The sequence below is a fragment of the Sebastes fasciatus genome, chromosome 10 (genome assembly GCF_043250625.1).
Source record: "Sebastes fasciatus isolate fSebFas1 chromosome 10, fSebFas1.pri, whole genome shotgun sequence".
Lineage (NCBI taxonomy): Eukaryota > Metazoa > Chordata > Actinopteri > Perciformes > Sebastidae > Sebastes > Sebastes fasciatus.
In genome coordinates this window covers 12,173,022-12,200,733 of record NC_133804.1, presented here as the reverse complement: position 1 = coordinate 12,200,733, position 27,712 = coordinate 12,173,022, and the positions used below count along the sequence as shown (strand labels likewise).

General features: G+C 43.8%; 1 protein-coding gene and 1 long non-coding RNA gene across 4 annotated transcripts in view; one reads left to right on the top strand and one right to left on the bottom strand.

Annotated features, from left to right (window-relative positions):
- Positions 1 to 560: 560 nt before the first annotated feature.
- LOC141775141 (uncharacterized) lies at positions 561 to 22,543 on the bottom strand. 2 transcript variants are annotated; one of them, XR_012595558.1, is made up of 3 exons: positions 22,445 to 22,543; positions 22,227 to 22,342; positions 561 to 1,485 (listed from the first exon to the last, which is right to left on the bottom strand). It is a non-coding gene; the product is annotated as an uncharacterized LOC141775141 (long non-coding RNA). The 2 variants fall into 2 exon arrangements; XR_012595559.1 differs by having other exon boundaries at positions 561 to 1,480.
- nkx2.5 (NK2 homeobox 5) overlaps positions 11,525 to 27,712 on the top strand; it is a 29,275-nt gene continuing 13,087 nt past the window's right edge. Inside the window, exon 1 of one of the 2 annotated variants that reach the window (XM_074648196.1) lies at positions 11,525 to 11,664. The gene's annotated coding sequence lies outside the window, so the exon portion shown is untranslated. The remainder of the gene's footprint in view (positions 11,665 to 27,712) is intronic. The other variant, XM_074648197.1, reaches the window with a different exon arrangement.

Sequence of the window (27,712 nt, the reverse complement as noted above, 5' to 3'; positions counted from 1 at the left end):
AGGGAAAAAAATAATTTTGTTTCTGAGAGTTAAGGTTCATAAGTTACAGGCCAAAATGTAAAGTTATTTTTTTTAGCGCCACCATCCGGTCATATTGCACCACATTCGACACTGCACTCCCTCGGTTCCCCAGCAATACACCCACCAAGTGTGAAGTCAATCGATTGAGCGGTTCTCGAGATATGCGAGGGACATACAGAAAGACAGACAGACAGAGATTCCTCGCTTTATAGTTAGATAAGGATATTGCTAATAGCGGCTTTAAAGTCCAAGTGAAACGAAAGTTAGATAGTCTTTCGCTTCGGTACTGTGAGTATTCCCCATTGAAACAGAATATTCGAGCAGTGAACAGTTACGAGAGAGATTTAAATCAAATCCTTCGCACTTGGTTGGACTGCTAAAAGGCCGGCTGGCTTAGAATGTTGTTGCGAAAAGTTATATATTGATTGTTGGATGGATGTCATGATATTAGTTGGTACTAGCTTATGTAAGCACACATTCATATTTTGGACGAGAAGATGATTGGATTTCGATATAAAAATAAGAAGAAATAAAAAATGTTGTCTTTTTAGGTGCACAATATGACCAGGGATGTGATCGAAAAGGTTAAAAAGGCATTTTTCATTTAATCCTGACTTTAAGTAGGAAACATTTTCAAATTCCTTAAAGAACTTACTTTCTAAATATCAAGCCTCTTACTCCCACATTTCCCATCCAGATCAAGCAGTATAGGGCTGGTTAACTGGTTTGTCAGCCTGGCTTTATGTACAGCTCCTTTATTTCATGTGCCAGAAGTGCTTTGAGACACAAATTCTCTGGTGTGAGTCGTGGGAGGTACGAACTCTGCAAGGGTGTTTCTGTTTGCTCTGTACATTTTGTTCCTTGGGGAAATCTCACTGATTAAGTGCTACTATTTTGACAATATGTCAGCTCACAGGGAGTGAAGATGAATTTATGTGCTTGGCAGTTCTGTAAACAACATTGCTGACCAACATGTTCCCAACCTCATCCTGATGCTGACTGAAAAAAGAGAGTCAGAAGACTGCCTATTTTAGTGCTGCTGTCAGACTGTAAAACTGTAATGAATAGTTTTAATTAAAACCCATGAAGTGCCCTCTCTTTTTTTTCTTTTTTAATTTCTCTTCTAAATAAATCTCTGGTGTATGTGTCAGTGAGTGTGCATGAATTCTCTATAACATAAATATACCAATTCCTAAAATGCATATGCATGTTTCTTTATTTTTAGGATTGAGCCCCTAGCCAGACCACTCTGTGAGTCGCCGTGGGGATAGAAGGGCCCTTTATTAGAGATGGCACACAGGGGTCCTTCATAAGGCCCACATGGGCACTTTATAACATCTGACATAAGCATTTGAGAGTGTGGTTACCAATGCTTGCGGTTGATGCATGGCTGATGGAGACCAGTCTTATGAGGTTGGAAGGCTCGCTCTTACTCACTTTCTCTCCCCTCCCCTCTCCACTACTCTTCGACCCGGAGAAAGAGAAAGGGAGAAAGAAACAGACGGGGTAAACATAGAAGCAGAAAAATGAGAAAGGGGAAAATCAAAATCTAGTGATGTTGGACCAAACACACAGAAGCAGTTGGATAAACACCATGAACTTCATATAAAAGCTCTGAGGGGGCTTTCGCAAAAAAAAAAGCTACTTATCACTGTTAGCCAATGCTATATTATTCTGCACCAGAGGTGTTGGCTGACTTTATTAATGTGTTATAAAAGCAATTCCAAAAGCTGTGGGTGTTTTCTGATCCTGTGCTCCTATCAGCATCTTTGTCACTACTTTCCAGATAAAAACTGGATGTAGCTGTCACCAAAATTATTCATATCTCCATTTCTGGTCTGACACCACTATGATTTGGTTCATCTCCTTGGCTAAGGTTAGGGGAAGATCATGGATTTGGTTAAAACAAGGTGAAGTGTCTACAGAGTGAGCTTTGAGTGAGATGCAAACATCAGCGTGACAGCATGCTCTCAATGACAAGATCAACATGCTGATGTTTAGCAGGTTTACCATGTTCATCATCTTAGTTTAGTGTGTTAGCATACTAAAGAAACCAAGTCAAGCTAAGAGTTAACCTTCTGAATCAAACCTCCAGAGGATCCTGAGAGGGGGGAATGAGATTCCCAACAGGACACACCCAAGGTTTTTGACCCATGCTAACGGCCAGACGATGATTAATGCAAGACGCATCAGTGGCAAACAGTGCAAGAATCTGCACAGCCTCAGAATCCATCAGGCCAGAATGAAGGGTTTGGACAGGGTGCAACGCACAGGATCACCTCCTGGTGAGATGCAGGAGCCCAGTGCCTCCACGTGCCCATACCCCCGACCCCATGCAGAATAGTTCGACAGCAGATTAAATGGCCTCCAGCAAACAACAAGAGTGAATGGTAGCAGTTCAAAGAAGACGTGTGCGACAAACGAAAGCCAAGGTTGACGATGACAAACGGCTTCAGTGACAACCGTCATTATCAGCTATGCGTCTAAGAGATTCAGCCTCATTGAAAAGAGCAACAAGAAAACTCTACAACAAGAACTGCAGAGCCACAAAAATACAACAGTTGCAACAGGATCTGAGATCTCTCAAGAAGCAGTACAAGGTGGCCAATGAAGAGGAAAACCAGCCACTAGCAGAACTGTGAGGAAAAGCTCATGACCCGAATGAAAAGAAAGGGACAAGAAGCAGACATCATTCATTGCCAACCCCTACCTGAGTAACCCAGCAAGAGGGCAGGAGCTTGGCTACAACAAAGCCCTGATAAGCTCAGCACCCCCTATAAGTTCGACATGTAGGAACCGAGCTGGAAAGAGGTACAGGAAGTCGTTAACGTGGCAAAATAGATGGATAAAGAGGGCAGGTCCATGGCTTGTTGCTGCTGGGATGCAAGCTGGGGCTTGTTCAACCCCGACTGGGTCACCTGGGCGAGGGGGTCTGATGTTGAAAGACCCGAAACCCCCATTACCCCGATGATGCATCCCAGTGCAAGAGATGTATCTTGCAACCAATCTAGTAGATGTTAAGAAAATTCTTTGAATAACTGAAAAGTCCGAGGATCATCCTCTGATGACCATGAATGTCCGTACAAAATTTAATGACAATCCATCATATATTTGTTGAGATGCTTAATTCTGAACTGAAGTGGTGGACAGACTGACCAATGGACTGACATGTCCATCTCTAGAGAAAAAACTTCTTGGTTAAGGTTAGAAACATATTATGATTTGGGTTAAAAAAAAAAAAAAAAGACTATCTGGTTAAGTTTAGGGTCATGGTAAAAACAAAGCTGAAAGCTGGTAGTAAACGTGGACACAACAGCAGTTGCTGGTGTCACCCAACCATCCATTCAGACCTCTTCCCTAAGAGCTTTTGCGGTACTTTGACAACATCACGCTGCTTCCACCTTTCCTTCTGACAGACAACAGTCATAATTCGCACGGCCACTCGAGGTCCTTCTGAGAAAATCATAAACATAGCTCATTTATGGCATTTGAACAAACAACCAGTGCTGCAGTTTTGTTTTGTCTCCAAATTTAGCTAATGTCGTCCAGGTCAGGAATGTTAGATAGCCTGCTACCAGTTTTCAGGCCATGCCTGAGTGTTTGTGTTTGTATCCGCATGTGTGAACATTCCTTGCATGGCCAAGCATCAGAGCTGAGTGCACAGAGGGGGGTCAGTGGAGTGCTTGTAGACCAACTCAGTGAACCCTGGAAGGCTGGTTCATCCTTCATCATTACCTTGTGCTGAAAGATCACAGTGAGAGAGAGGGAGCAGACTGCCTCCAGTCGTTTGTGCACACACAGAACACACTTTTATCCAGCTCACAATCCCTGATCTATCCCTTAAACCCTTACTTATCCATTGCCTCTTGGCACATTTCATTGAGTCATGTAATAAATGTGTTCTGTGTGGTTGGTTGGATTTGCAAGGCAACATTTTTTTATTTGTTACGTCTGAATCAGGATTTCTTAACCTTTTTGACAGATTTTAAGTCCCCAAATTCTCAATGTTGTAATGCTGTTTTCAAGAGCATTGAGGAAACTCTAAGTAGATCACATAGACATTATGATTTAATTAAAGCTCCTCAATTTTAATCTAAATAAATCAAACATCCACATACGCGTTTGAGAAATCTCCTGTGACCCTGTTTGCATATTAAGCAACCACAAATAGCATCTCAACCCCAAGGTTGAGAACTCTGGTGTAAACATTTGAAGCTCTGCTGCTCTTGAGCAACGAGTTGAAATAAACTGGACTCGTAAGTACTTGTTGCAATGTTGATGTCTTCCTCCAGTGTGAACCTCTTGTTTGGCTCTGAACTCTATCAAGGGAGACCACATGGCAAAGCGAGACATTTTTAAGGTCCAGGGAGCCTCTGTGCAGTGAGGTGCAGCTTAGTTTTCATGACATCGTGATGGTGGGCATCACTCATCTTCATGGTTGCGGATTCCAACCCCCAATCTGCTGATTACGCTGTCTTGGCCATCCTAGCGTGCGTAGTCATACCTGTGGGTTGGATGGGAGCTGCAGGCAGCTAGTGAATTGAAGTTGAGCGTTTATGGTGTGAGAAGCAGCCCCGGGGTCTAAACATGGTCTTAGTGGAGTCTGTCACGGTAGGTTTGGTGAGAGAGGCAGACAATGGCTCCTCCGATGCCTCTGTGGTTATAAGCTTCTGCGGTCGGAGCTGATCTAGGCCGCAGTAATACATGATTCGAGGTAGCTTAAACCTATATGTTAGTGGGCTAATGCTTCTGGTTTACAGCTAGCCAGCCTATATGTGTTGTGGGTTAGATTTAGCTGCTAATCCAAAGCCAGGCTTCTTTGTGAGACCTAAACTGGATGAAGTTGCTGTGTGGGCTCTTTGCGCCATTGGTTTGGGTTAGAGGGAGTTGGCCTGAGGAGCTGAGGATGTAGCAGACATGCACAGTGGTGGGAAGTATGTGGTAATTATTGTGTTCAGGACTGCCATCTGTCAACTCTCCCCTTTTAGATATTTACTGGACCCGCATTCCTTCTGCTGGGTTGGTGGATGCATGCACTTTGTACTGTGTATGTGTGTGTGTGTGTGTGTGTGTGTGTGTCTGGTAAATGCATGCATGCAGTGTCAAAGTGGTGCATATGGTGTGTACACCAGATACTACACCCCAGGCCATCTTCCATCATAATACCTTATTGTCTAATTCTTCTTCTCTCCCTCTCTCTCTCCCTTTCTTATTTTCTCATGGTTTATAGCTCCTCTACAGATTCAGTTTGTCTTTTCGAGTTATTTACATTTTTCACAGACTCAGTTATTCCTTGAATATACAAATATAACTCGGTCTGTTTATGTGTGTGTATGTTAGATTCCAAACATTCTCCTTGTAATGATGTGCAAAGAATTAGTTGCATTAGTTGTTCCTGTTTGCGGACAGAGGAGGGGGGGGGGGGGAATTCTTTTCATTAGAAAAACAAAAATGCTTTTTGCATTTTTTGGTTTGTATAGTTAGCTGCAGTCTTTCCAAGAAAAACAAATAAGGAAATATTGTTTGTCTTCACAGTTAGTTTTAAATTTACCTGATATGGTGGGAGCTGGATTCACCTCCACAATTTGAGCAGAACTCTTGGCTTTGCTAATGGAAATCTGTCGAGAGCTTATACATGGGCATGTGGGTTTTCTGTTTGGGCTCTATAGCTGGTAGAAATCGATTAAAAGTTTGAGTTTGAACTGATTTTCAATATCTCTGTCAGGTATGGGCACTTGACTTTACTAAATAGAAACAAGCTGACCAGAATTGTTAAGACAGCAGTGAAAATAGAAGTCCACCAACAAAAGTCATTAGATGACCTCTAATGAACAGCTGTACACAGGAAAGCCCTGTCAATCATCAATGACAAAACACAACCCCTCCACCCTGATCTTGAGTTGCTCCCCTCAGGGCAACACTGTAAAATAACCCTGGCAAAGAAAAAGATCAACGAGGGTTCTTTTATCCCAAATGCAATTCATGTGGTCAACAAACTACAGTAATATAACTATATTAAATGAGAGTGTAGGCTGTATATCATGGGTATGAATACAATGATGTTTTTATCTTGTGGACATGTTTTGTGTTTATATTTTATTTTCCAAAGACAATTTTTACGGCCACAGCTGGACAATAAAGTTTATTCTATTCTATTTCACTCTGCAGAGAGTGATGAATTATTGAATACAGATGAAAAATAACTTGTGTTTTCACTTTCTCTTTGTCACTTTGTGGCTCTCTCTGTCTGATAAAGAAAGAGTGGTCCTGGTTTTATGAGGAAGCAGCATTAGTGACATTTTATTATTTGGAAGATTTATTTTAATCCATTTAGCTACCAAAGATATCATATATAAGATATCATAAGATATAAGGGACAAGAAAAAAAGCAGACCGGACAGGCTGAAGCAATGATGCAAGACAAACTTATCTCTCTGGATGTCCTGCCTCTCTAGAGACTGGAGATACATGTTCATGCATAGCTACTTTGGTCTGAGATGGTTTCTTATAGCTCCACTCAGGTCTGCCTACCATCCCCTCGCAGGCTGAGACATGCAGTGATGTCAGAGGAACAACTTGTGTCTGAGAGCTGCTCTTGGCAACAGGCCAGACAGGTCCGTCAGTAAACACGGCACGGGTCCCCTGTAGCGTGTTCAATGTTTGAAGTATATACAGCAGGCGAGGCCCGAGCAGTGGTCTTGGCTGTCATGGTGGGACCCTTGAAGGAGTCTGTGTTGTTATAGGAAGGGTCCCAAGCCACGGCATTAGCTCTTATTCCCCACAGCCACTCATGACAAACCAGCAGGCTTCAGATGTGGCTTTTCCACACACACAAGAGCAGAGTGGTTCAGACTAATATTTTATAGACCTGTAAAAACAGCACCATAAACAGAGGCTTCACTGAGTAACACATGGGGGTCTTGTCCTGTAAACCAACAACTCAAAGAGGCAATGATTTTTGTGTATGCATATGCAGCCGTTAAAATTCTGTCATCATGATGCTAAGTGTTTAATCCCCCATCTGTAAAATGAGGTGTGTGATTCTATGTATGTGGACTCAGAAGTTTATAAGACCTGGCAGTAGTTGTTGCACGTCCATAGCGTTCAGCATGGATGTAGTCTCCTTAGCACCGTGTCAGCGACGACTTTACTGACATCTCAGCGCCGATAACTTCCCTTGAAGGTCTGGGTTTCTCATGGCAATAAACTTTATTTGCTGGCTGCGTCTCCTCCTGGCCCCATTTTCAAAATAACACTTTCCTAAATCACAAATTCCAGTGAAATATAATTCTCTGAAATACTATATAGTGGACTATTCCCAGAATATGTTGTTCCTAGAAAACTGAGTGCTAAATCTCAGGAATCCATCTAAAACCCAAATGTGGGCCAAATGGTTTCCACGAAAGCCAAATTTGGAAACAGATTGACACCACGACTCTCTGGACTATCAATAGAGAGTATGATATTGGGTGATGGAATGGTGAGAAGCACATGTTGCTCATGATTCAGAGTGCTGAGATGATTGATCCCGAATGAGCGAGCATTCTCCCTCGGCAACCTTAATGGACTAGGTGGTGGGCACTGAGGCCGACATTGTTTTTTGTTTTGTGGCACACAACGCCAAGCATGAGTGCCACCACACATGAATGGAGATAAATGCAGTGAGTGCCTGAGGTTTCCAACGTGGCTGTGTTATATGAGTAAATGATTAATTCACATAGTTGGACCCTGTCTCCTGTCCGCAACAGCATACTCCAAGGCCACACAGCTGGTACCAATTTGCATGCCCCCGCCACATTGTGATCCAACTGCATGTGTAGGAATCATGGCTTATCGCGGCAGTAATTCACTCCTTCCTCTCATGCTGAGGCTATTCTTGGCCTTTCTGCCTCTTTATTTTTAGTCACGGCTGCTTCTCTGGGTCATTGAAGTGGTCTTGATTTGATGCGTCAGCTCAAAGCAATGGACCCTGGGTACTTAACTGTCATGAATCACCCTTGGGATGCATGCTTCAGCGCAGTCACAACCTCTCTGACCGACACAAAAACTGCTTTGTGTTGCTTTGTTCCTCTTAAAAGCTGCAGATGTTACCACTCACCTGGACGAGGTGGAAACAAGGATGCATCTGTGTTTTTTTAGCTCTGTGTTTTTTTTAGCTCGTTCGTGAGACTGTTCAGGTTTGAACATTTACATGTCAGAGTACGTGCGTGCATGTTTGACTCTGCCCCTCAGGTCATCAGGTTTAAATGGTATCTTGTATAAAAGAATCTGGGCCCTATTAAAGCTTTGGCAAATTAACTCAAATAAAAATAGCCTGGACCGTCTTTGATGAATCTTCATTTGAGTGTGTTTTCTTTAAAGACATCAAAGTGGTAACTCATAAGACATGTGCTGTAATTCCAGGCCGCGACAGACACTGAGGTGACTTCGCAGGAGTACGGATGGCCCATTTGACGACCTCATTCACCGTTAGGCAGGAAATGAACTCGTCTCCCCATCCTCTGTGTCTTGGCTCATCCCGGGTTCCTGGGTGGACTGAGAGCCACAGGGAACATGGAGTGCATCCCAGATTAACATAATGGAGTTAATTGATCAACTAAAGTTCAGTTGGGGGACAGTCACACTCCTTTTCTGTTTGCTACTCACTGACGTCCAAGATTACCTCACTCCATTCATGCTTCATACCTGAATCTGAGCTCTCAGGTCACATCAGATAGTACTGACAGCTCCCTTTCTCTCTTTCTGTTGCCTTTTCTTTGTTTAGTTCTCTTATTACTGTTGGAAACCAATGGCAGATGGACAGTTAGCTCCAGGTCTTGGAATTAATGTAGATTCAACATTTCTAAAGATATTAAAGGAATAGTTTGGTATTTTAAGAAATTGACTTGTTTACTCTCTAACTGAGAGTTAAGTGAATTAGAAGATTGATACCACTGTCTGATACTAATGCCAGGAGATGGTTAGCTTGGTTTAGAGGTAAAGTGCTTAGTGACACAGGGTCTATGGTACTTACCACTGTGGAAAGTTTCTTAAGGAAAACTTTTTAGGATAAACTTCAGTCTTGTCATTGGTTGAAATTACAAGCTGCACATGGGTTAGATGAGTCAGATGTTGATGTGCTCAGCAAAACCATTCCTAAGCGCGGCATGCTGGTAGTTAAAGACCCCCAATGAGCAGTCCACCCCTCCTGAGGTTCCGGGAACGTTGGGCATGAACATCATTTGTGGTTGTTACAATGAGCTTTTTAACCAATATGGCCCTGATTTGTTTGCCCTTCCAGCAGTACAGGATGCTCCCGAGCCATGGCAGCGAGCTCTCCAGTTGTGTCACCAGGCTGAAATCCAGTCCCCTAGTTCAAAGCCAGGCCTTGCTAATATTTGTGGTAGAAGACCGGTTCACATACCAGGTGGCACCATCAAAGTGGTAGCTGCCACTTGTTCCGCTCAGTTTGGGTCCACTGGTGCAGTCCTATTAGAGCTGTTGACCAATGACAGTTACCTACCTGAAGGGTTGTCAGTGTCTCCTACCTTTGTTTGTGTTGCTCTGGACACAGCCTACATACCGATTTTTAATGTTGGTGTTTCTGCAGTCATGCTTCCCTCATGCTGCTCACTCAGGCTCTTAACAAATACCCCAACAGTCAGGATGAGTCACTGTAACGGTTAACTCCCAAGCTGGGAAGGCTAACACAGTACAGGAGCAGATTAGAGCCCTTGATTTATCTGTTCTCCCAGAGGCAGTGCAAAGACAGGTTAGACCACTGCTTTTGAAACATGAGTCAGTGTTGTCTGCTTTTGAGGGTGACTTTGGCTGTACCAACCTTATCTCACATGACATTGCCCTACTCATATCTGTAAGGCTAAGGTATCATTGCATTTCTCCTTCCAACTATGATGTGGTTAAAGCCCACACACACCAGCTGCAAGAGACCCAGATTATAAGGGCGAGTAGTATCCAATACGCCTTCCCCATTGTCCTGGTTAGGAATAAAGACAGCAGTCTCCACCTGTGTGCTGATTACCGGCAGTTAAACCGCAAGACCAAGAAGGATGCCCCTCCTCTCCCCTGAAAAGAGGAGTCCTTGGCTCAAGGTCAAGCTGTAGAAGCTCCGTCTACAAAAAAGTTCAGCACCTGGGCCACTTTGTCTCAGAGGAAGGCGTTTCCACTGACCCAAGTAAGATCTCTACAGTTGCCAACTGGCCTCACTCCACTGACATCTCTGAACTCAGATCCATTTTAGGCTTCGCCATTTATTACAGCCGCTTTGTGGATGGGGTTTTAAAACTGGCTGCACCACTGCATTGTCTGGCGGTTGAAGACTCGGGAGTAAAGACTCGTAAAGGCCGATGCTGGGGTAGGCCTGGTTGGAGAGCTGCGAGATGAGCTTCCAAGAGCTAAAGGCTGGGCTAGTAAGTACACCCATCTTGACCTTTGCTAAGTTCTCCCTCCCCTTCATCCTTGAGGTTGATGCCAGTCACAGCGGCTTGGGCGCAGTCCCGTCTCAGAAGCAGTATGGCAAAGGCAGGCCAGTCATCTATGCCAGTCGAAGCCGACACCATGCAGAGAAAAACTACAGCTCCATGAAATTAGAGCTCCTCGGCATGAAGTGGGCAAGACTGAAAAGTTCAGGGAGCATTTGTGGGGCCATAAATGTCTGGTTTGGACTGACAAGAACCATTTAAGCCACTTAGATACTTTATGGTGGGTTGCTGGACTGTCTGTGTTTGATTACAGATCCGGTACCATCCAGGCCACACCAGCAAGAACGCAGATGCCTTGTCAAAGCAACCAATGCCAGGAGCCTTTCAAAATATGGACCAAACCCTACCAGGAACAGCCTTACGTGTAACCCTACAGCTAGCCACCAGAGAGGGTAAGCTTGAACATGGACAATCTGCTGTAATTGTTCTAATTGACCTCTGCTGGCCTGCAGGCACTTCAGCAAGCTGATCCGGTTATTGGTACCTTCCTTCACTATTGGCGTAAGCAGAGGATGCAAAACCAGGCTGAAAGAGAAGGGCTGGGCTGGTGCATGGGTTGATGTAACAGTAGGGTTGTGTTGTCCAGGCAGAGGGCTTCTTGTAACGCCGTCTCTTCTGTCCAGACGCAGGGGAAGAAGTCCACCAACATCTTCTACCACAGAGAAATCAAAACCATGAGTTTGCCAGGGATCTTGAGCTTGAGCTAGCCATTGATGCTGATGCTCAAGGTAAGTCCCAAACAACCCACTGCCAGCCAGCCTTCACTTTTTTTCCTTTAGTCATGACTATTTTCTTTCACACAAACATACTTTATGTTAGAAAGTGATCACTATTAAAGAGCAAATTCACCCTTTGCTAAGCCCTTGCCCCCTTGGTTACTGTTGCTAGGCCTGTCAAGCTTTTGCACCCGGCAAGTCAATATGTTGTTTTGAACTATATCAGTGAGAGATATTCCAAAGGAAATCACAGCAGATTTCTGGAACAATCATTTTGAAATATCAGAGAAGTAGACAGATATGACTACAATATGCATTTGAGAGTTACATACAATATAATTTATTGGCGGAATATTGTGAATATTATGATATCTGCAAGCGTCAGACATCCCACATCTTGACAAGGACAAACATATACTGGAAAAACAATGCCCCTGCCCACTAGGGTAAGTCAACATATTGTTTTGTTTTAAACTAAGTTAACGTTTAGATATGACTCCCTATAGCTTTCATTAAATTATTTGTTTAAAGCGCACCAGGATATTACTTGCACATCGTGGGCTTGATCCGTACAGTGGATCTCATAAATTGATAATAATTAATATTCAACCATCATTGTTTGCTAACATGGTAAGCTAGCTAACGTTATTAACCTGGAGCAAACAAAGGAGTTTGGGTTGATATTCGATGAGGGAGGTCTTCCCCACTGTTTAATCCAAATATGACACTCTCCTCTAAACTTTGAGGATATCTGCTGCCGGATTTGCAGTTTCTATACACACCACTGAAAGCTTGTCAGGCCTCCTGCGCCTAGTTATGGTTGCAAACGTAGGATTGGACGGTGGCCATTCACAAGATCACACACCTTCCAATTCAAACAAGAGCATATGCTACAGTTTAAATTTTCCCAGTGTAAACGTCTGCAATATTGCCCCATCATCACTTTCATCAGGTGATATGTCTTTACAGATTATTGGGACTGAAGAGAAGCCTATAGTCTCTGTCCAGCACTGCTGCAGCTCTGAAGAGATAAAAAAATGAAATACAGATTGAGGATAGAGTGGAAGAGTAATAAGGGGAATGAATGGCAAAGCAAAGCAAAGCAAAAATAACAACCAATTCTCATACAGCAGCAAATTAGCCTTGACAAATACTGAGGGAGAGAAAGGGAGATACATGGGTTGAGAAATGAGAGGAAACATGAGGGATGAACTGAGGTAATGTCTAACGCCTATGTGGATCTGTGTTCCCTCATTAAAATATCTCCACGGGATGAACCTCGTCCTCAGCTTGGGGAGCGACTACAATCTCTTTAAAGTCTCGATGTCAGCGTCAAATTAGATTAATAATGGGTGTGCATGCACGCACGGGTGTGTGTGTTTTTGCAGCTGTATACGTGAGTGTAAATGTGTCTGTATAAGAGAGAGTGAGAGACAGAGAATGGGAAAGCAAAGAGAGAGAGAGGGTTACTCAAGGTAGCTCCTGTTGTGACAGATAAGCTGTTCCACCAGCTATTCAGGGAGTTACTTCTAGGATGAAATTGGAGCAATATTGAATTTGGAACGTCTGTGCAGCTGAAATGCTGACAAGACACTTGAAAGAGACAATTTTCTTCACTTAAGCATTTTATGATATCAGTGTAATTGATCATTGTGTGAATGTAGAACAACAATGGCTAATAAATTTTTATAACTAATGACTTTCAAAATACTATTATCAACTTAGTGATGCTTCACAGAAACAAATCCATTTTGGCTGGTGTTTATCCTCCTTCAACATGAAACTTTTACTTTTTGCATTAGTACAAGCTATTCCAGACCAATGGACAGTTTGACCTCAGTTTGTCTCACTGTCCAAAAAGGAGCTCTGGAGCAGCTCTAGAGCATTCAAACCAAAGTCCATTCAAAAACAACTTTTAAACATTTACAATTTCAGACTTGACATACATTTGTGGTGGAATAACCGTATTATGGACTTATTAACAGAAGATTTTAGTGAGTTTCTCACATTATAATGAGCAATTATCTCTGCAGGTATAAATGGTATTACTGTAAGTCATCAATAAATGGGTTACTCCACCACAATTATCAGGTTCTCTTAAAAAAAGTATGAATAAATGGATTTGGTTCAGATGCTCTGCTGCCTTTTTACAGAAGGAAATGATTTAACTAGTAGAGGGATCTTAATTATAGTGTCACGGTTGGTAATACAGAAAACAGGAACTGGACCCAAATGCAGACAGTAGAGGAGGCAGCAGAATGATTACAGTGATTTTTAAAGGAAAGGCTTACAGAGTCCAAATCAGGGGTGCAAATATACAGTATTTGTACTGGGGCCTGTGGAGTGGGGATGCCCATAGAGAGAGCGGGCTCTTCGAGTGCTTCAATTTGCCACCTTTGAAATAAGCCTGTGTTCAAAGAAGAACTCACATTTGCCATTTGCTATATATGCCCTCAGAAAATCCCATCTCCATCATGTCTTTTTTTTTTATCAATCTATAACAAAATTATGCTTATCTACATAAACTATAAAAACTATAAAAACAATTTTTGTCATATACAGATATGCAATGATAATTGCTGGGTAATATGTATGTCAATGTTGTCCAATGTCAAGCCTCTATTAGATCATGTGACGAGCGTAGGCGCAGTTAAACTTTAAGATTCTAGAGGGAATGTAAAGTGTACAACTTAGAGAGGCGTGCTTTGAAAGTAAATTATTATAATATTATGATTATCATAAATTATTAGTTCTGTGTTATTATAAAAAATATATAGATAATATTTAAAGGGACTGTTTGTAACTTTCAGAAATGCTTGTTAACAGCGACACCTGTGGCCGTTAAGTCAATGAAAGTCAGCGTCGGGCTCGCACTTGTGCTCGCTCTAAATAGACATGAACGAGCATCGCTCAAAACAGTGAGGCGACACACGTCAGCTAAAACCACAATATCACTCTATATTTCACCTGCTTGGCAGTAATGTTAGCTGACCAGACGAAGGGCTCTCCATGCATCAATGCTGATCCTAGTGTTGGCTTTTCCTGCTTCAGCCCCGCTGCTTCAGCCTCGGGGGCTGAAGCAGCGGGACTGAAGCAGGAAGAGAAACGGTATCGTCTCCGACCGGGTGCCGGTGTCTCCCTCTGGCACCCGGTCAGATACGATAACGTAACTCGTTGCGGAGCCCCGTCACTTCACAAGACACGGAAAACCTCTGTTGGTCTGGAGGAGCTGCAGCATTTATTTCTACACAAATGTCCACTGTACATTTACTAGATATTCTCAGAGCTACAAAGTCTCCTGCAGTGTGTAGTGTGCGCGCATGCACGTGTAGAGGTGGACCGAGACAGCGAGAACGCGTGCGGTGTGTGAGTGAAGGCAGGCAGGCAGAGGAGCAGAGACTCCGGCCACACGCGAGCGCGCATGGGATCCCGACCCGTTAGATATACGTGTAAGAAGTTACAAACAGTCCCTTTAAATCCCTACATGCACTTTTGGCTATTAGGGGGTTCAGTGAACGCTACATTCTGCTCACAATCCCACAATGCAATGTGCTACATTTTAGATGTGAAAATCACATTCAGTGGTGATGCAAAATGATGATGATTAGTAAGTCAGAAGTCACAATTTACAGCTTATTGACTAATGAGTGTTATATAGGGAGTAGTGAATGAGTGAATCAGGGAGAGATTTCAGATACAAACCAAGAAATAGTTTTAGCACGAAAGTCCCTGTAATACCACACTTGTTACATTTCTGTTTTTACATTTATTTTGATGTACAAATTAAACAAACAAACAAACAAACAAGATGCAACCTGTTAATTAGTGAGCTGAGCTTCTGGTGGGCAATTGTTTATACATTGGACGGAGCCAGGCTTGCTGTTTGTCCCTGCTTTCAGTCTTTATGCTACGCTAAGCTAAGTGCCTCCTGGCTCCAGCTCTATATTAAGTGCTCCGATATGAGAGAGTTCTTCCTCGAGATAGTTTGGGGGATTCAATTCGGCGGGTCAGGGACGGCTGCTCGGTGTCTCCTTGACGCTGGCTGGCCCTCCGGGCACATTTATTCAGTGGCGGTGCGCCATGACTGGCTCTAGGTCGGCTTAGAAAGGCCCAGGGTGAAGGTGGCTTTACAGCACCTCTTGCCTGGACCATGCTGCTTCCTGGAGCCCTCTGCTCCCGTCTCCTGTCTTCCGTCTCGGCAACCCACGCGACCCGTCTTAAAACACAGACCCTGTCTCATTTACCATGCTTTGTAGGTGTGACTCTTTTTGCTCGTAACCATTCGTGCACAACCAATGTGTTTATGATTAAATTGTTTACAAGAGCACAACGTTTTTCATAATTCTCGCCTCTTAATTTTGCTCTTATAGTGCACCAGATTGATGCATTTAACTTAGCTTCCAAATTTAGCTTCCCTATACCGTCCTCGCGCCGCCTATGCCCATAAACAATCTAAAACAGACAAATTAAAAGCTAATTTTGGTCCTAAATTATTACACCTGTGTGTGACTGGCTCGGACCTCTCGGGGCATTGTGTGTGTGTGTGTGTGTGTTTGAAGGGTTGCGTGCTGCCAACACTTCTTCCTATGTCTGGCCAAGGACAACACTGGCATGGTAGCAAAATGGCCATAGCGAGCGCCTGGCAGCGGCATCTGAGGAGAGAACGCCAAGCTGAGGCAGCAGGAATCAAGTCTATGCAAAAAAAGGTCACACCCTCACCTCTGCCCTACAATCCACAACACGGCACTGACAAAAGAGCATCTCAGTCGAGTAGCCGTTAACACACCAGCGCATCCATCAAGGTACCTCTACAGCAACTGGTGATATCTAATGACACCGAATTGCTGCTAATATCATAGTCCAATCTTTCAAGGAAAATAAATGCGGTGATAGAAGCATCTGCTAAAGACAGCTACATGTAAATCAGGAGAAGCAGAGGTCCCAGACTGCTGGCTTTGGCCTCTCACTGAGCTCTGGCACCAATATCAAATCATATCGCAGACATTTAGCATTATTCAAAGGCACTGAAATCCTTCCTGTATGTTATAATGACATTTGTACATTTCTTCTGGCTGCACCGTGACTATTTAACTGTTTTCTAGGAAAAAGAAGCACTGATAGATATTATTTGTCAAGTCCAGTTTTTCCACCATTCATCACAGGGCTGGGGTAATTGTGGAGGTTACAGCCTATGGAACATTCCACGGAGGGAGGAATGATGGGGGTGGACAGATTCAGTATCTCTCCTGTGCTGGACAGAGCCTTTCGAACTGTCCCCCATTAAAGCATGTGTTCTGATGAGTGATTCAGTGTGTCTATATTGGGCAGGAACTCGAAACAGTGACATGAAAACGCAGTTGGCAGCAGCTTCACAAATCCCACATCAGGCCAAGGGAAACCATAATCACCACTTTCGTTTTTCAGCCTTGTTTATTTCGGAGGCTGGGGTTACAATTAAGACCATTTGCCTTGCAATTACTGTGTTAAAAATAATAAAACAATTTCAGCCTACCTAAAATACCTGCATTTTGTGTAATGATTCAGGGCGTGCAAATTGAAATTGCAATGTTTGGACATTGTCAGGGAGCTGCGCGAAGCTGCCAGAGTGATAGAACTATGTTTATCTGGATGTTTGTCTACTTCTGGATTGCTAGCACTTTGTCAGAATGCAGCCAAACCCTGTTCACAATTTCTGCCTGACCTTCACCGGATAATTTTAGCTGTGTGGATGTATAATGTCATGATTTACTGCAAGGATTAGTTTTTCAACAGCCACAACGTAACTGAGAAACGTCTCCCGAGGGCCAGTAAGTAAATTCCCCTGTCAGTATCTCTCCCTCCCCTCCGCCCACAAGCTCCCCACCACACCACTTACCCTAATTTTCCCAATAAAGTCACACAGCACAGCCGATCTCTGCCCTCAGGCCAGCCTCTAGCCAGGGGCGTACACAACGCTCTGAGGGGCAGCTTGTTTCAAAGAAATACTCACGGCCCCCTCACACACACAAACACACGCCTCTCCACTGCAATATCACATGTATGTATAAAGAGAACTGGATACAGCGTTGTAGGCGGGCTCCCGTTCATTCCTATGAGAGTTGCTCAGTGGCACATGAAGCCAAAATGGCTCGACTGCCGAGTGATAAAGTACCCGGATCTTCCGGCGATTTTCCGCATCCATTGATCCATTGAGTAGGGTTTCCTTTAACCCCGCCTCCCAGCCCTCGCGCCAGCCGTGTTCTGGGTCTCATTCACATGAATGGAGGAAGGGAAATAACTCTGGACCTTTAGGACCTAATGATATAAATAAGGGCTATTCAAGTGTTCATACTGGGAAGTTGATTTACTTAAAAAATACATCATTTCCAGACATCTCTTTCCCTATGTAAGTCTATGGGAAAAAGTATTTTTGGGCCGAATGGCATCACGTGACGAACACAGAAGTTGTAGTACCGCAGTTTGGCCACTACAAAAAGCCTGGTGCTCTTCCTGGAGCTTACAATATCCCCCCTCCTCAACCTGGAGACCCCAGGAACAGGAATTGCAGGTCACATGACGCTGGCCCAAAAATACTATTTTCTCATACACAATCATCGCAATAAAAGAGGAGAAGAAAAATCTGCTTTGCAAATAATTTATGAAGAAGGAAATGCACTCAATATGTAAATGCCTTAAAGAAGCATTAATTATTATTTTTTCAACAATATGGGGCAGCACAACAAGAGCTGAGTACGACATTCACATATTTTCCACTTATGAAGTTGGTGAATGTGTTAGCAAAAGGTTTCTTATTTACATATTTACACATCCAGCAGACACAGAGCAACATCATTTGGAGTCATGATTCTGGCCACCTGACTAACACAAGTCTAATATTCACTCTCCTTTTCGCTCTGTCTTTGGTCTTTGCCATAGACTGTATGTAAGAAGTGGACGTAGTCACCGTGACGTCACCCATTGGTTTGTGGACTGCCGTTTTGAAGCCTCAAGTTCGGCATTTTGGCCATCTTAGTTTTTGCAACCAGAAGTGACACGAGGGGCGCCAAGAACAACCGAACGCTAAATAAGAATTTTTTTCAAAATGTTGCAATTAAGTTTCATGAACTGAAAACACACTGTGAAAGGGTTAAAGTTGTAAGACGAAAACACGGACAACGCAGTGGTAGCGACCTGTCAATCACAAGGTAGCCACGCCCTAAAGCATCCCCTGCTTTATGGTCTATTTGACTCTAAATGGGACCATAATTTACTAATGAACATTGTGCTGTATTGAAGAAGACTTGAAACTAGTGATTGAGACCATGAACTCATGTTTACAATATTTACTGAGGTAATTAATGTAGTGAGAAGTAGGTTCATTTTTCTCAAAGACTTCTATACAATCAGAATTATTTTTGCAACCAGAGGAGTCGCCCCCCTGCTGGCTATTAGAAAAAATGAAAGTTTAAAGCACTTCTGCATTGGCTTCACTTCTCAGACCCCGAGGTTACCCGCTGGTCTGTAGTCTCTCCTGAGGGACATATTTGTCTCTTAAGCTGCTAAATGCTCCGCTATGTTCACCTCAGCTGGTTATTATCTTTGTCTGTCAGCCGTTTGGCGCTGGGCAGATACTGTACAGTGTTATTAGAGCATTTTCACAGAAATAAATCTGCCTGCTGCTGAGACAGAAAACATGAGTTGATGAGTGTTGAGACTGACTCAAAACAGTAAAGTTGTGGGCCATTAAACCAAAACAACAAACTAAAAGACACTAAAACTGCAGATTCACTACAAGCCAACTATAACTGCTGAGTAAATTATGATAAATTGCACTATGTTCATTTGTGCACAAAGATGTTTATCATGTTATTCATACAAATCTTTGTAACATTACTTTATTTCCATGCTTTCCTACAGTCGCAGCACTTTTATCTCCCAACTACCCCTTAATATTACACTCACGCATCTAACCAAACTATCATTCAACCTTTCCCCCACAACATTCCTTCCCTACGGTCCTCTGTTATCTGTTTAAGGCCTAAATCTGTCCACTCTTGTAACACTTGTAAGACGTTTGGCACTGACGAGCACCACAGGCGTGTGTTCGACAGAGCGGCCCGGATATGGATGTACGCGTTGCATGTTTTTGATCCAGTTGTTGTGGAATCTTCAGACTGTGACACATGTGCTGTTAAGATGAGAACTTGCGAGCCCATAAAAGTTGTGCGTCATATCCCACGCAATGCAGGCCGTATAGGCACGAGGTCTGGTTGTGCCGTGCGGGGGAGAGCTCGCGGTGCACGGAAAGCTCATGTCTCACACCAAGCTCTGTGCTGCAGGCCCACATGCACTAATTAGACCTGATATACAGCCCGATGTGCGCTGATTGAAAGCAGGCTCATCTAACTCAGGACAGGGTCCTGTTGCACTGCTGTGGAACGCCGGAGGGTGTCATTTTGTTTCCAGGCGCTTGTCTAAGGTCAGTTTCACGGTCTCCCAGACAAATTTCTTTGGTAGTGATTTAGAGAGGGTAAACTGATGCGGATCTACGTGTATTATGCACCAACTTATGGCGTAAAAGGATGTGGCGGTTTGTGCTCTCGCAGGGCTCTGCAGCTCACAACCAGCTGTCCATGTGGCGACAGCTTCAGCTTCACACAGAAATGAGCGGCATGCACCAGGCAGCACAGGCCGCGGCACCGTGCCAATCATGCCAGGCACTCCCTCGGTGCCTCTTGCAGCATGCACCATGTGTTGGACGTGCTAGGCTATAGTGTCTTGCTTGAGGAATGATAACAGAGAAACACTATAAGCCTTGAACTCTGTGTCTCTCTGTCTTTCGTGGATTCGGCATACAATTTTTATCTAACCCAAGCGATGAACAGTCTGATATACCTGCTTTTTTTCCAGGCTTCACTCTTCACTATCCTCTCTGCCACTCTCTCTCATAAAATGTATCAGCGGGGAGGTATTGAGATGGTAGGACAATTCCCCCAAAAGCTGTTTTCACTGGAACTGCAATCAAACATCTGGAAGACTCAGCCATCCACAATCAGGCTTTTCGCCAAAGCTTTACTATTTTCTGTTGAGACAGTTTTTGTAGGCATTCATTGCTGTCGAGCACATTCTCTGTTTATAGGCGTGGATTCTTGTAGAAATGTTATATAAGGTTGGATGCAAGGCTCACAGGACTATCCAACGGATCTGCTTGGAGAACGCTCTCCAGCAGTCTCACTTCAATTATATATATGAAAAAGAAAACGCTGGGACAGTGTTGGCAGCTCAGACCTAAAGCACGAAGATAACAGCCATCCTTGTGATTTTACAGCTGGCTTGCAATTACAGAGTAATTATAGATTAAGAAAACATGACTTGTGTCAATGAAATAATGGCAGCCCATTGACAAATACGCCTTCAGCAGCCCAACACCTGGTGAAAGACCAATTGTTAGGTTCAACAGCATGCCAGCTTGAAAAGAACACGGCGGGTACACTGGGTTCATTTTCCCAACGTTTGTCTTTGTAACAAACCAACATTTCTCTTTGGGATGAGGACAGAGCTTAAACAAATTGCGTTCCAATAACTTTCTCAATGAACCGGAGGTGATTTGACTTTCCTTCAACTCGCACACTATTAGTCAAAATATCACATTTCTATTTCTTCTGTGAGGACTGTAAGTACAATCACTGAGTGTCCAGCAGAGTAGTTGACTTGGCCGACGGTGGCCACAACTTAATAACAGGCTGTGGTTTTTAATTGCTAATCATGCACAATGCTGACACTGGCACAACAGATTCCCAAGGAAACGTGGGTAGTAAATCTGTGCGATTACTATATATACAGGTGGGACAGCCAGTCACCCTGACAAATAGCACACAATGAATGTGTAGAAGAGTCCAAACTGCGTTCAAACTGCATGTGATTATCATAAAGTGGGCTTGTCTGTAAAGGGGGGACTTGTGGGTACCTATAGAACCCATTTTCATTCACATATCTTGAGGTCAGAGGTCAAGGGACCCCTTTGAGAAAAGCCATGCCAGTTTTTCCTCACCAAAATTTAGCGTAAGTTTGGAGCGTTATTTATTAGTTAGTTATGTATTAAAGAAATTAGTGCCGTTAAAACGAATTTGCGTTAACACGTTATTATTGCGTTAACTTTGACCTACCTAGTTTTTACACTTAAATAATACAGATTAAATAAATGAGACATAATGTGTTGGACATTAGAGGCACTTTGTTACCTTTGGACAGAGCCATTTCAACTGTGCATTGCATTATAGGACAAGAGTGTCCAGTAGCACTGTCTAAATTTTGTGGTTTCAGCTGCATTTATCTTGTGATCTTTCATGCAGTCATATAGAAAAGCAGAATGCAACTGGGACACATCCCAGCCCGGTTCCAGCAGCCGCCATAAACGTCTCCACCACAAATTACATCTTCATCTCATTATCTCCGCACTTCAAAATGAAACGTTTTCTCTCTCTGTAGGATTTCATACAGGATGACATACGTACGAGCCAACTTAGAGACACAAGACTGGTGCCAGAATGTGCTGATTCAGCTATTCATCATCATACTGCGTTTGAAAAAGAGCAGGCTCTGTTACTGCGGGAGAGATGCATGATGGGGGGACGTCGGTTTTGTCCTGTGATTTATAACTACCAGTTTGGAACTTCTCACAGCGGCACTGATTCACTTATACAAGTCATTTCAGTAGCGTCAGCTGAAGCCAACAGTAATGATGAGCTGCAGTATGCCAACCACATGGCGGACGCTGCCTCCTCAGACCTCAGACTGTCTGCACAGAGATACACCTTGCTGTGTGAGTGGTTGGGAATACAGGAGGGTGCCAAAAAAGCATTCATCCGTTTTCATCCTTTAACCAAACTGACCTTCTTTTTCTCTTACTGCACGTGCACGGACAAATGTACACCCATGCCCCCCACGACGCGTACAGTATATGAATATGGACACGTGGCACGTTATGACTTTACCCCACAGGTGATGATGTTTGTGTTGTTTTACTTACTTCGTTCTCTCTCTCCATCCAACTCTCTTCTTCCCGTCTCTCTCCTCCTCCTCCTCCATCCCTTTTCTGTCTCCCACTTAAAGCTGCTTCTCCTCTCTGTTGACAGCTTTGCTCGGCTGAAAAAAAAAAGAAGCAGAATTACTGAGTAAAAGGGAAAAAGAGAGCAAATAACAGCTCTTAGAATGTTTGGATTGTGAAACCAGAACATTAGTACAAACCATAATGGCTGGCCCAGAGAGCCCAGCGCCTCTCCAGAACTTCACTCTCACAGGCAATGATGTAACGCCAGCCATTTCATATGAAGCATTCGCTTGTTGCACTCCTCGGAGTCTATTTATACCTTCTTCGTCTACTCAAAATAAAGCAGCCTATGTTAGGCCGATGCCCTTTAAATAGCCTGTTTGTTTAAGCTGAAGGAATACAACTTTACGGTGGCGATAGCTTACTATAATTCTGGAAAATTGTTTAATGTGTGCAAAGTACAAAAAGATGTGTCACAAAAAAGGATGAGAAGAAGAACCTCATAATGTCCGAGGCCTGTTAGTGATGATGTCCTGCGCTCAGATGTCCATAAATGACTGAACTCATGGACATTAAATACAAGTGACTCACTCAACTGGCAGGTACAACCTGCTGCGCTGATACTTTTACTACTACAAAGCAATGTGTGTGTGTGTTTGTGTGTGTGTGTGGCACGTGTGTTTGTGGTGCCAACCAGGCCTCAGTGTATACTACGCAGCAGAATAAACAACTCTGTCTGTGTTTGCAGTCTGTAATTAAAGCCGTATAAAAGTGCACACGCATGCAGTAACAGCACACGTCATGGCCCTCGGCGGCTCAGTTTGCCTCAGCCCTCAGCATGGGCTTCACAACAGCTGACCCAAACCACCTATGGCTAACTCCTCCGCATAGACGTATATGAAACATAAAAATGTAGCATAAAAAAAAAAGGCGTGGGCCGCTCGGCTGGCTTGGACGAAGCTGAATGTGCAGCATACACAGTAAATGCTGCGTAATAACATCCCGCTGCTGCTCCTCACAAACCGCCCTTCTTCGTCAAAGCTGGATTCACAGATTGGCTGCAGGAAGAGATTTGATGGTATTGGCTTATTCCAATCAGACCTCCCAGTGGCTCCACCGCCACCAGCTCAGCCATAAAAATAACCTAGACATGAGAAAAGAACAGCATCATGCTGAACCGTGCCAACGTTTGGCTTAAAACGTAGACACACTCCAGTGGCCCATAATCTGCCGTGAGGTGAGCTCATAGGGGAGTCAGCCTCGAGACCTCCCAGCTCAAAACATGACATCTACCTGTGCTTGATTCTGATGGGCATTTAAAATGAATTCTAGGACCAACGCATGAAATTTTCCTCCAAAAAAACATGACATTTTGTTGGTATTTAAGGGTCAATCATTGCTCTGTGCTCTGCAAGCCTGCTATACATCCAGATCTATACACACTGAGCAGAATGTGTAACATAAACTGTTCACGCTGTGAGTTGTTTACACTATGTGTTACCACGAGTGGAAGAATGTAAATGCAGACATAAGGCTCGTATGTGTGTCAAATAGTGTGCAACTGTGCATGTAGGCACATGAACATGCCTGTGTGTTTGGTGTGTCTGTGTGTACATGCTCACTCTCCATTATAGTTTCTGACCAGATTTTGCCCTCTGGTGGTGCAACCTAGGCAGCACTGTTTTTGCGTCACCCCCTCGACAAGTGAAAAGCATCACTAACAGCTGCAGATGAACGATAAGTTTTCTCTGTTTAAAGCTGCAGTGGGTAGAAATGGAGCAAATATGATTAGAAAAAGTTATTTTTATAAAACGGTCACTATATCCTGACAGTAGTGCATGAGACAGGTAATCTGGAAAAAATCATGTGCCTCTGTGTCCTACGGTGCTCCTAACGGCATCTGCAAGATTTCACAGATCAGAGGAAAACAACCAATCAGAGCAGAGCGGGAGCCTGCCGTCTCTGAGCAGCTGTCAATCACTCGCAAACTCCGATCAAACTAGGCAGCGCTGATCAAATATGAATCAATATTCTGTTACTGTAATGCCTATTTCTCGCCTCAATTGTTTACAGAAACATCTTGTAGTGTACGGTTTAGCTGTAAAATGGGAAAGTTTGTGACCTGGCAGGCATGTTGAGATCAGTTGAGGAAATGCCAAGCACCGCCCACCAGCCGGAGCAAGCTTTCTCATTTGACGGCAGAAGAAGAAGTCTAGTTTTCTCTCAGAACACTTGAATTACAATATGCTGAAAGGTTATTATGGGATTTTTGCCCAATGATGACAAAAACATTCTGCCTACTGCAGGTTTAAATTAAGAATATGCTCCAAATGAAAAAAAAAAGTGCACCTTTTTTAGCTTTAATTGGGGGATTTCGTAGAAATATTTTACAAAGAGCTGCAGGTAAGTAGCTTGGATGAACATCTGCTGCAACCAAGCGTTAAATGGAGGGTTGTTGAGAGAACTGAGTAAATGAATAGCTCTACACTTAGTTGTGTGTACTCATGCATATATGTACGTCCGCGTGTGTGCGTCAGTCACCAAACAGATCCCCTTTGGAGCCAGTGATGGTCCAGAAGTCCCACGCATTTCCCATGCTCACTCACACCAAGCAGTGAGTTCCACCACGCTCTCTCCCTCTCTCGTTTTCACCCTGTCATGTCCTCTTCCCCTCTCCTTTTCATTCTCTCCCTCCCGTCGCCACCGCTGCCATCATCACCATCATCACCCCACTTTGTTTGCAGCTGATTTTCAGCCTGACCTCATCTCTGGAGGAGGATAATTACCAAATGGGGACACCGTGTTTTAACAGTGATTTTGAGGTCAACGACACGCTCACGTTTTGCAGTTCTTTTATGCTCTCGGCTGTGAAACTTGCCAATGTTCCTGAACCCCCCTCCCACCTCACCCCTCTTCTCTGACCCCCCATGCATACATCAGTCCATAGTGAGATTGCTTTAGGAGTAATCACTGTAATTCCTCACTGTCTGAAGAGTTGGCAGGACACCCTCTGTGTGCTGCGTCTTGGAACATTGTGTCCATGCAGTGCTAGATGTTAAAGAGTGGTGATTGCGGAGAATGTGGCATGGTTTTGCAGAATGCCAGCCTATTAAGTTCAGCCATGCCAAAGCTATATTTGTGTTCCAAATGCTCTGCTGAATTGCAAAGTCGAATGTACTGTACGTTTATTTTTTCACATGAAAACACAAGAACTGGCTTCACTTTGCGAAGAAAACTAATTTTAAAAACTACATCTTGCCCTCATAATCATTTTATTTGTGTGTGTGTGCAGTCTGAGCGGCTGCTAAATGGACACATGCGGGTTTCATTAGTGTGACCTGGTTAGGGGACGACGTTGAGCAGGTGGTCAGCGGTAGATAGGGTAGAGAGATGGGGGACCCTGAGCGAGTAGAGCTAACAGGAGCTACGCTGGTATTCCACTCACCTTGAGCATGTAAAACACTATCCTTGTGGAAGCAGCATGGGGCTTTGGGGGAAGGGGTTGAGCTTTTCTTCCCTGCCTGGACATGGATCACGTAACTGGGCCAGCATGGGACCGACTGCCTCAGCTGTGAAGGTAAAGCACAAGAACATTCAGATCAGTGTAAGCTTGGTGTTACATCTGAATAAACCCCCCAAAAAAGACAGATTTTTCATCACTGAGAATCAACAAGGAGAAGTGACGAAAAATCAAGATGCCCCTCGTAGTTACCGTCCCATTTTAGTGCCGTTTTAATTAAATCAGACACGCGCAGGAATCCACACCCATCATCACTACCCTATTCATTCCGCAGTAACACCCATCGCTGCCCCTAAGTGTCAGTTTGAAGGAGCAGCATTCAGGGAATGTAACTCATGTCGTACGTGCCTCGAGGTTGCCACAGAAATGAAGCACATAGGTGTAAAGAAATGCCAGTCAAGCCTCTCCGTGGCTCCTTCAGCCCGGCTCCTGGCAGAGCGCTGGCGAAGGCCCGGGGCCCAGGAATGCTGTGTCCATCTGTCAACACGGAGCTGCCTTCCCTGGCAGATGCCACAGAGAGGATTTTTGTAACCTGGCCCTGGGTGGATTTCATAACCTGGCCTGGCAGGATAGCAGAGAACGTCAGGGCTGCATGAAGACTATGTGCTAGCATAGGTGTGTGTATCCTGTGAAGCTTTCTCTCAACAAAGGATGCTAAAAAGTTTACTTCAGCAGAATTTATTGAGCCATCATCTAACAAATATCTCCTCTGCTCATCTCTCTGTCCTACCCTCTCCTCCTTCACCTTCTCCTCCCCCTCTCGTATCTCTTCCCACCTCTCATGCTCCGCTCCCTTAACGCTGATACTTATAATGAATGGTGTTCTCTATGTGGGGCCTGAATGTGTGTGGTGGAGCCAAGGGAGCACCACCTGAGTGATGATTCTGTCTGCCCAAGTCTCTCTCTACCTCCCTCTCTCTCTCTCTCTCTCTCTCTCCCTCTCTCTCTCTCTCTCTCTCTCTCTCACACACACACACACACACACACACACACACACACACACACGCCTGACCTGCTGGGAACACAGGGTCTTGCTGTATCAGGCCTCTGTGGCAGGGGCAATTAGAAAGGTCCAGACGGAGCACAAGCTCTCTTCTCATACTGTCCCCATTAGAGAGGGAGAGACAGGCAGTGAGGAAAGACAGGAAGAGGATGCACATTAACACACTGTCTCTCGCTCTCACACACACACACTCACACACACAGTGGCCGCACAGTCACCTTAAGCAGCCCTGCGCTTGCTAGGGTGACTTGGTGGCTCAGCTCGGCGTTATAATTAGTCCTTTATAAAAAATAATATCCTCAGCTTTGTTTTAACCTGCTCAACAGACTTCTTAGTGAGGAAGAAGGACATTGGTCGTCTTACCCGATTCGACTGTTATCAGGCCATTAAATAGGTGCTATCAGTCGCTATAAGCATCATAGATGTGGGTCATTAGAGGGCCTACTACGCCCACTATGTTGTAAAAGTGAAAGTGAAACTTACAAGCAACACGTTCTAACATGTTGTAAAACTGAATGAAACGTCACGTTTTTAACACAAAAATAAGTTTTCTTTAGATTTAGACAACAAAACTACATTTTCTTTAGGTTTAGGCAATATAACTACAACTTCTTTAGGTTTACGCAACAAAAAAAACTGTTCGGTATAGGCAAAAAAAAGAACAGGTTTAGGCAACAAAACTACAACTTCACTTCTTTAGGTTTAGGCAAAAAACAGTTAGGTTTAGGCAATAAAACTACAACTTCTTTAGGTTTACGCAATAAAACTACAACTTCTTTAGGTTTACGCAATAAAACTACAACTTCTTTAGGTTTAGGCAACAAAACTACAACTTCACTTCAACTTTTTAGCGAAAAACATTGTGTTTTGGGTTAATATAACTATGAACACAAAGACAACTACACATTGTTGGTTTCACACAGGATGCAACCTCCAGACTCC